The sequence below is a fragment of the Macaca mulatta genome, chromosome 1, assembly GCF_049350105.2.
Source record: "Macaca mulatta isolate MMU2019108-1 chromosome 1, T2T-MMU8v2.0, whole genome shotgun sequence".
NCBI classification, from domain to species: Eukaryota; Metazoa; Chordata; class Mammalia; order Primates; family Cercopithecidae; genus Macaca; species Macaca mulatta.
In genome coordinates this window covers 205,751,532-205,761,629 of record NC_133406.1, presented here as the reverse complement: position 1 = coordinate 205,761,629, position 10,098 = coordinate 205,751,532, and the positions used below count along the sequence as shown (strand labels likewise).

The 10,098-nt window shown below is 44.4% G+C and overlaps 1 protein-coding gene across 11 annotated transcripts in view; it reads left to right on the top strand.

Annotated features, from left to right (window-relative positions):
• Positions 1-3,313: 3,313 nt before the first annotated feature.
• Positions 3,314-10,098, top strand: part of ZMYM1 (zinc finger MYM-type containing 1) — a 37,680-nt gene continuing 30,895 nt past the window's right edge. For 8 of the 11 annotated variants that reach the window (XM_077963584.1, XM_028836156.2, XM_077963555.1 and 5 more), the window contains exon 1: positions 3,314-3,367. The gene's annotated coding sequence lies outside the window, so the exon portion shown is untranslated. Of the gene's footprint in view, positions 3,368-5,683; positions 5,893-10,098 lie in introns of all 11 variants that reach the window. The other 3 variants (XM_077963527.1, XM_077963548.1, XM_077963560.1) reach the window with 1 other exon arrangement.

Below are 10,098 nucleotides of genomic sequence, written 5' to 3'. Positions count from 1 at the left end.
TGGCTACACCTGTAATCCCAGCACTTTGGGAGGCCGTGGCGGGTGGATCACCTGAGGTTGGGAGTTCGAGGCCAGCCTGACCAACATGGAGAAACCCCATCTCTACTAAAAATACAAAATTAGCTGGGCATGGTGGCACATGCCTGTAATCCCAACTACTCAGGAGGCTGAGGCAGGAGAATCGCTTGAACCAGGGAGGCGAAGGTTATGGTGAGCCAAGACTGCGCCACTGCATTCCAGCCTGGCAACAAGAGCGAAACTCCATCACAAAAAGAAAAAGAAAGAAAACAAATGAATCAGCCAGGCACGGTGGCTCACACCTGTAATCACAGCACACTGGGAGGCCGAGGCAGGCAGATCACTTGAGGTCAGGAGTTCAAGACCGGCCTGGCCAACATGGCGGAAACCCCATCTCTACTAAAAATACAAAACTAGCTGGGCGTGGTGGCACACACCTGTAGTGCCAGCTACTTGGGAGGCTGAGGCAGGAGATTTGCTTGAACCCAGGAAGCAGAGGTTGCAGTGAGCCACCAAGATCATGCCATTGCACTCCAGCCAGGGCGACAAGAGCAAAACTCCATCTCAAAATAAAAAAACAAAAGAAAAAGAATGAATCAAGCTTCCTATCTCCCAGAGCTCTCCTCCTATTCCTTAGGACTTAATCTTTCAGCCAGTATAAACTATTGAGACTTCAGGGCAAGAAAGACACATGTAACTTGTGACTTACATCTACTGCTTGAAATATTGAGACAAATTTTCAGATCTATCTGTGGGGGTGATTGGAATATCACATCTCAGAATTATCACACATCCTTTCAATTTTTGGTGATATCATGAATCCTATCATTTTTTTCAACTCCCAAGGAAGTTAGTGGTGATGATGAAACCACCTTTGCAAAATTATGACTGAGACCATGAAAGAGATCTAACCTAAAGGACTCCATCTTGCTTCTAACCTTTAAAGTGTCCTTGTTCTGGCCGGGCGCGGTGGCTCAAGCCTGTAATCCCAGCATTTTGGGAGGCCGAGACGGGCGGATCACGAGGTCAGAAGATCAAGACCATCCGGGCTAACACGGTGAAACCCCGTCTCTACTAAAAAAATACAAAAAATTAGCCGGGCGTGGTGGCGGGCACCTGTAGTCCCAGCTACTCGGGAGGCTGAGGCAGGAGAATGGCGTAAACCCGGGAGGCGGAGCTTGCAGTGAGCTGAGATCCGGCCACTGTACTCCAGCCTGGGTGACAGAGCGAGACTCCGTCTCAAAAAAAAAAAAAAAAAAAAAAGTGTCCTTGTTCTTTCCTGGGCATAGGCTGAACTAACTTTGGGAGGAATTTAGTTTATAGTTTAAAACAAAGACAATAATAGCCCTTTCCCAAAACAAACCTCCTTCTTGCCTGGGGACTAGACTGCCTTTTTAGGACTAACAAATTAGCCACAAGATTAGAAATTATGGTTTAGGAGTCATGCAGCTGGAGGCCAAGATTCTGACCCTCCCTAAACTGCTCCTAAGATCAGTGCTTGAGATATTTTGCAGACCCTGCACTTGATGGATCAGCTGGTACTACCCAGATCGATAAACAGGCTCATCTGATCTTGTGGCCCCCATCAGGGAACTAACTCAGGGCAAGAGGACAGCTTCAATTTCCCATTATTTCATCTGCTATCTAGCCAATCAGCACTCCTGGCTCACTGGCTTCCCCCCACCCACCAACTGTTCTTAAAAACTCTTGATCCCCAAATGTTCCAGGAGACTGATTTGAATAATAATAAAACTCCAGTCTCCCGCACAGCTGACTCTACGTGAATTACTCTTTACTGCAATTCCCGTCTTGATAAATGGATTCTGTTCAGGTAGCAGGCAAGGTGAGCCTACTGGGCAGTTACAATGACATCACTTGCCTTTGGATGCCCACTGAACCAGGACTGATTTCTGGGTTCCAATCTAATCCCAGTCACTGAGTTGCTGTGTAACTTGGGGCAAATTACCTTTATCCTCTTGCCTTCAGCTTTTCCTTTGGTAAGAAGGGAGTATTAGAGGAGAGATCATTTCAGTAAGGTCCCTTCTAATCCTAACAGTCTAAATAGATTATTATGAATATTAGAAGGTAATAATAAATGTTGAAGAAATTAACTTCAGTTACTTGTATAATATTTCAAATTATCAAAGGGTTTATATTAGATTTGAGGCTAACTCCAAAGGATGTTTAAGGACCATAGCAGCAAGGATCAGGAGGCCCTTTTGGTCTGGACCTCACCTTCACAAGGGCCTCAAATTTAGATTTTTGAGAATATCTCCTTTAAAAGTAATTGTCAAATATGATTATAATAAGTTCATCATTCAACTTTATATAAATATATTTTAGAATCCTCTTATGCCTTTAGGAATGGCACAGTTGATCCTATATTTTTTTAGATGTTGAAAGTATTGTTAAAAACATTTAAAATATACCATTATTTTTGACATGCAGTTTAAGGTTATTTTAATGTTTTTTTTTTTTTTTTTTTTTTTTTTTTTTGAGGCAGAGTCTCTGTCGCTCAGGCTGAAGTGCAATGGTGGGATCTCGGCTCACTGCAACCTCTGCCTCCTGGCTTCAAGCGATTCTCCTGCCTCAGACTCCCAAGTAGCTGGGATTATAGGCGCGCACCACCATGCCCTGCAAATTTCTGTATTTTTAATAGAGACAGGGTTTCACCATATTGGTCAGGATGGTCTTGAACTCCTTAACTCAAGCAGTCCACCCGCCTCGGCCTCCCAAAGTTCTGGAATTATAGGCGTGACCCACCACGCCCAGCCTGGGGTCATTTTAATTTTAATGTACTAATGAAAGAAGTCTGAACTCCCTACCTCTGAGGATAATTTCCTTTTACTGGAAATTTACTCTGCACCTGGCACTTCACTAACATTGCCCTTTTTTCAGTCCAGCTTCTGCAGAAGCCTGCCGAATCTTTACAAAACTACGATGCAGCCACTACAATTATCCCCATTTCAAGGACGAAGAAATTGAGATTTATAGAAGTTGTCAAATCGCTTACTAGCACACAGCTAATAAGTGGTAAAGCCATCTCTCAAATACAGGAAATCTAACTGCCTTGCCTGAGCTCTGAGTCAAGGGTCCCACTTTGGCTGCCAGCCAGCGACAACTTCAAGGGTAAAATCCTATGCAGGCCGTAAGGACTCTTCCCCTCCCTCTCTCCCACGTTTTCAATCCCAAGGTCGCCCTTCCCAACGCAGGGAGTTGGGACCACCCTGGGCCAGCTGCTCTGCGCATGCTCAGCCGCAGAGCACGACGGGAGAGGGGCGGGGCCGGCGGGGCCGTTTCGCTTCGAGATTGAGAAGCTTTGCGCGGCGGGCGTCTCTGAGAGAAATTAGTAAGCCTCCTCATGCGGCTCTGGTTTCGGTCTTTACTCCTGCGCCTTACTCGAAAGGGGCAGGGTTTCTCCTGTCGGTCGGAGGGAGGATGAGGCGTCGGGTCGGGGTTTTAGAGACGGGACTTTGAGTGCAGATTCCGCCAGATGGGGGTCGGGAACTCCGGGCCAGGCCCTGACCTGGATTGTGTTTGTCGCCCCCTTTAATCTTACCCTCACAGATTCGGGGGGTTACTGCTCCCCGCTTCCAGCGATTCTCGCCGCCTCCTGCCCCTGTGTCGTAACTGGGCCTTCAGACTTTGGTCTCCCTCCGCAGCCTCCGTTTCAAAAGCCCTCATCACACCTGTAGCTCTCCTTCATTAAGCAGTGATTTTTCAAAAGTTTGACTCTGGCCGGGCGCGGTGCCTCACGCCTGTAATCCTGACACTTTGGGAGACCGAGGCGGGCGGATCACTTGAGGTCAGGAGTTCGAGAACAGCCTAGTCAACATGGAGAAAACCCCGTCTCTACTAAAAATACAAAAATTAGCTGGGCTTGGTGGCAGGCGCCTGTAATCTCAGCTACTCAGGAGGCTGAGGCAGGAAAATCGCTTGAGTTGTAGGCAGAGGTTGCATTTAGCCGAGATCGCGCCACTACACTCCAGTCTGGGCGACAGAGCGAGACCCCGTCTCAAAAAAAAAAAAAAAAAAAAATGAAATGTTTGCTGAACCCCAAAAGCACAGTTTGAACGCTGCTGATTTACAAGATTAATTTTAAGGTATTTGGTATCAGGGACCTTCCTGACATGACCCATGACCCATGTCTACTTTCCCAGCTTTCCAGTTCCTTTTACTGGCACTCTTGCATTTGTACTTTATCTGCAACAATAGTCCCGCTCCTTCTAGTTCCCATGTATTTGTGCTTTTTTTCTTTTTCTTTTTTTTTTTTTTTGGAGACAGGGTCTCGCTCTTTGGCCCAGGCTGAGTGCAGTGACAAGATCACGGCTCACAAGCAGCCTCAGCTTTCCGGGCTCAAGCGATCCTCCCACCTGAGGCTCCAGAGTAGCTAGGACAACAGGTGCTCCCCACTATGCCCAGCTAATTTTTATATTTTTTGTAGAGACAGGTTATCTCCATGTTGCCTAGGCTGTCTCGAACTCTTGAATTGAAGCAATCCACCCGCTTCGGCCTCTCAAAGGGCTGGGATTACAGGCTTGAGCCACTGTGCCCGACTATTTGTGGTTCTGTACCTACTGTCTCTATACCAGGAATATCCCGCATTATTGGTTGGTAGTAGACACTTTAAAACCCAGCTCAAATTTCACCTCTCATTTCTTCTCAGTACCTTGTATATACTTACTGGTTGGGACATCCTGCTCATCAGTGTAACCCCGTACTGAGGCACTTCAGAAATGATGGCTCCCCATTGCCTGCAGAATTAACCATGGACATTTTAGTTTGGTTTGAAAAGCATATAGCCTTCTGCCTCCAGCCTTCCCATCAGGCTAGTAAAAGACCTTGCAGAACTCAGTTGAATAAGATAATTTTCTTTTTTTTTTTTGGAGACAGTTTCACTCTTGTCGCCCAGGCTGGAGTGCAGTAACGCGATCTCAGCTAACTGCAATCTCCACCTCCTAAATTCAAGTGATTCTCCTGCCTCAGCCTCCCAAGTAGCTGGGATTACACCACACTTGGCTAATTTTGGTTTAGTAGAGACAGGGTTTCACCATGCTGGCCAGGCTGGTCTAGAACTCCTGACCTCAAGTGATCCACCTGCCTCGGCCTCTCAAAGTGCTGGGATTACAGACAGGAGCCACCGTGCCTGGCTATATAAAATAAATCTTAGCAAAGTGTAATGTATAAAGAAGTGGTATAATGCAAAGAAATAAGAGGAGTATATCTGCTTCCGGACTCTTATGTTTTGTTTTTGCTTGTGTCCATACCACACTATCTTAATGTACTGTAGCTTTATAAGCCCTTCCAACTTTTTTTTTTTTTTTTTTTTTGAGATTGTCTTGGTTATTCTAGGCTCTGTATGCACATTATATATACATTAGAATTACCTTGCAAATTCCACAAAAACCTCTGCTGGGATTTTCTTCTACAGCTTAATTAGGAGAAAAATTAACTTAATATTGACTCTTTCCATCAATGAGCATTTATTTAGATCTTCCTTAATTTCACTCAGCAATGTTTTGTTTTCACTGTAGCTTTAATAGCTTTCATTAGAGTTATCCATATACTTGATATTTATGATATTGTAGAAATGGTTATTTTTATATTTTTCTGTTCTAGTGCAAATAAATAAAATTGATTTTTTTTTTTTTTTTTTTTTTTTGAGACGGAGTCGCGCTGTGTCGCCCAGGCTGGAGTGCAGTGGCGCAATGGCTCACCGGAGCCTCCAACACCCACATTCAAGTGATTCTCCTGTTTCAGCTTCCTGAGTGGCTGGGATTACAGGTGCCCACCACCACGCCTAGCTAATTTTTTTGTATTTTTAGTAGAGACGGGTTTCACCATGTTAGACTGGCCTTGAACTACTGACCTCAGGTAATCTACCCGCCTCTGCCTCCCAAATTGCTAGGATGACAGGTGTGAGCCACTGTACCTGGCCAAAATTAATTTTCAAATGTCTTGCTAAGCTTAATAATTTGGAGATTCTTTTGAATTTTCTTTATACAGAATCATGTCATCCATGAATAATAACAATTTTACTTACTTTTCAAAGTTTGTCTTTTATTTCTTCTTGCTTTATTGATCTGACTAGAACTTCTACTACAATGTTGAAGATCAGCGATAAGAAAAATTCTAAAACGCAGATCTTGTATTATCCTATGATTCTGCTGAATTCACTTACTCCAGTAGTTTCTTTTACCGGGATTGAGTTGGGGGAGGTTCCTTAGAGTTTTCTATATGCAGTCATGCCTACAAATAAAAACAGTTTTCTTCCTTTCCAATTTCTTTTTTTTTTTTTTTTGAAACGGAATCTTGCACTGTCACCCAGGCTGGAGTGCAATGGTGTGATCTGGGCTCACTGCAACCTCCACCTCCTGGGTTCATGCAGTTCTCCTGCCTCAGCCTCCCGAGGGATTACAGGCGTGCACCACCATACCCAGCTAATTTTTGTATTTTTAGTAGAGATGGGGTTTCACCACATTGGCCAGACTGGTCACGAACTCCTGACTTCAAGTGATCCGCCTGCCTCAGCCTCCCAGAGTGTTGGGATTACAGGCATGGGCCACAATGCCTGGCCTCCTTTCGAACTTTTATGCTAAATTCCCATCTACTATTTTACTTTAGCTTAAAGAATTTCCCTTAGTGGCCGGGCATGGTGGCTCACGCCTATAATCGCAGCACTTTGGAAGGCCGAGGCAGGTGGATCACCTGGGGTCAGGAGTTCCAGACCAGCTTGGCCAACATGGTGAAACCCCTTTTCTACTAATAACACAAAAAATTAGCCGGGAGTGGTAATGCACGCCTATAATCCCAGCTACTCAGGAGACTGAGGCAGGAGAATCCCTTGAACCTGGGAGGTGGAGGTTGCAGTGACCCGAGATTGTGCCATTGCACTCCAGCCTTGGCGACAAGAGTAAAACTCTTGTCTCCAAAAAAAAAAAAAAGAATTTCCTTTAGCATTTCTACAGTGTTTTCATTTATCTGAAAGTGTCTTTATTTTGCTCTTAATCTTGAAGGATATTTTTACTGAATATAGAATATTAGGTAGATTTTCCCCAGCACTTTAAAGATACTACATTGGCTTCTGAAGTTTCATTGTTTTCTTTTCTTTTCTTTTTTTTTTTTTTTTAGACAGGGTCTCACTCTGTCCCCCAGGCTGGATGCAGTGGCATGATCACAGCTCACTGTAGCCTCACCCTTCCAGCTTAAGCAGTCCTACCACCTCAGCCTCCTGAGTAGCTGGGACTCCAGATGCACACCATCACACCCAGCTAATTTTTGTTTTTAGAGATGGGGGGGTCTCACTATGCTGCCAGGGGCTGGCCTCGAACTCCTGGGCTCAAGCAGTCCTCTGTCCAATACCTCCCAACATGTTCAAATTACAAGTGTGAATCACCACACCCAACCTTCTTATTGCTTTTAAGATTTTCTTTTTGGTTTTCACCAGTGTGACTATGATATGCCTACTTGCTTTTTTCTTTATATTTGTCTTATTTGTGATTCACAGAACTTCTTCAATTCATGTGGTTTGATGTTTTTCTTCAGTTTTGGGAAATTGTCCCAAAAAATGGTAGGTATTTTTTGTTATTTTTTTTTTCGAGACAGTGTCTCATCTGTTACCCAGGCTGGTGTGCAGTGGTGCGATCATAGCTCACCATAACCTGGAACTCTTTCCTGGGCTCAAGTGATCCCCCAGCCTCAGCCTCCCATGTAGCCTGTACTACAGGCATCCACCACCATGCCCAGCTAATTTTTCTAATTTATTTATAGAGATGAGGGTCTCACTATGTCACCCAGGCTGGTCTCAAACTCCTGGACTCAAACTCCTGCCTGGGCCTCCCAAAGTCCTGGGATTACAGGCGTGAGCCACCTTGCCTGGTATTTTCTTTCAAATATTGCTTCTTTTGCATTGTCTATTTTCTCTTATTCTAGAACTGAATAAGAGATCCCACATGGCACATTATTCTAGATTCTTATTCTAGAACTGAATAGGAATCCCACATGGCACATTATTTCAATTTTCCATCCTTTTATCTCTGTGCGTCAGTCTACCTTCTAGCTTGTCTTCACTAATTTGATATTCATCTATTGAATTCTTAATTTCCTCACTGTGTTTTCCAATTCTAGATTTTCCATTTAACTCTCTCTCTCTTTTTTTTTTTTTTTTTTAATGGATTCCAGGTCACTGCAGAACTTCTCCATCTTTTCCTCTATTTTCTCAAACATAACCAAGTCCTTGTCTGACAAGAACAATATCTGAGTCACCTGTGGGTTTGTTTCTGTTGCCATTTTTTTTCAGTCAGTTTTGGGATTTTAAAAATTCCTCTTGGTCCATAAATTGTTATTAGATTCTGGATATTTTGGATGAACATTATTAGCATCTGGATGTACTTCCTTCAGGCTAAGGTTGCCATTAGGCAGGTGGATAGTAGTAGCAGATGACATTGATCCTGTTGATTACAGGCCTTGTTAAGGCTGTTCTATTTCAGTTTGTCCTTTCTTCTTGGAAGTGGTCTCTTTTCTTCTTGGGGCATGGCCATTACTCGTAGAGCAAGGCCCTCCTTGAGTCTCAACCAGAAATCCAGGTCTTTACCAAAACCCCTCTATCTTGCTAGTCTTAAATTTCAACTCTCAACTCAGCATAGCTGCTATAATCTTATCAGCTCTTTGACATTTAACTGCTCTTTGACATTTAACTGTTAAGTTTTTGAAGTTTCACTCTGTAAATGTGCAGTTTGGGAGTCAGCCAATGACTTGGAGGAGAGGAGATTTGTATGCACATTATTTTTCTGTGGTTTCCTCCTCTCCCAGATTGTGCCTCTTGAGTTCCAGCTACTTTAGAATCCAGTACTGCTAACTGTCTCCTGCTGTTTTCTGCTTGGGTTTCCACTATTTTGTCGTGGAAAGTCCCCTTACCAGTAAATAAAGTCTGTTAAATTTTGTAATTGATTCTAGTGAAAGGATTTAGTATGCTAAAGGCTACTCTACTATGCCTGGATTTATCCATTTTTTGTTTTGTTTTGTTTTTTTTGGGTTTTTTTGGAGACAGAGTCTCCCTCTGTTGCCCAGGCTGGAGTGCAGTGACGTGATCTCGGCTTACTGCAACCTCCGCCTCCTGGATTCAAGCAGTTCTCCTGCCTTGGCCTCCCAAGTAGCTAGGATTATAGGTGCCTCCCGCCATGCCCAACTTTTTTTTTTTTTTTTTTTTTTGAGACAGAGTCCCAGGCTGGCACAGTCTCAGCTCACTGCAACCTCTGCCTCCCTAGTAGCTGAGATTACAGGCATGTGCTACCATGCCCTGCTAATTTTTGTATTTTTAGTAAAGATGGGGTTTTACCATGTTGGTCAGGCTGGTCTTGAGCTCCTGACCTCAAGTGATCCTCCCACCTTTGCCTCCCAAAGTGCTGGGATTACAGGTGTGAGCCACTGTGCCCGGCCCTGGCTAATTTTTTTTATATTTTAAGTAGAGACAGGGTTTTACCATATTGGCCAGGCTGGTCTTAAACTCCTGACCTCAGATGATTTACCCGCATTGGCCTCCCAAAGTGCTGGGATTACAGGTGTGAGCCACCATGCCCAGCCCCATTATTTTTTTTTTAAGACAGTCTCGCTCTGTGCCTAGGCTGGAGTGCAGTGGTACGGTCTTGCCTCCAGGGTTCACACCCTTCTCCTGCCTCCGCCTCCCGAGTACCTGGGACTACAGGCGCCTGCCACCACACCTGGCTAATTTTTTGTAATTTTAGTAGAGACGGGCTGTCACCGTGTTAGCCAGGATGGTCTCGATCTCCTGACCTCGTGATCCACCTGTCTCGGCCTCTCAAATTGCTGGGATTACAGGTGTGAGCCACTGCACCCAGCCCCCATATTATTTTTAATTCTTGCTAGTCTGATAAAATCTGGAGTTCAGTTGATTTACAAACTGCGTAGGATCTGATTAGGCAGAAATGACTTGCAGGAAGGAAAGCAGTATGGGGACAAGTAAAGTGAGGAGATTAAGGTGCAGCTGATTCTTTGCCTTGACATCTGTCTCTCTTTCCCTCTGGCCCAAAGAGGAGGATGGTGTTTTCTCCTGTGGTTGTT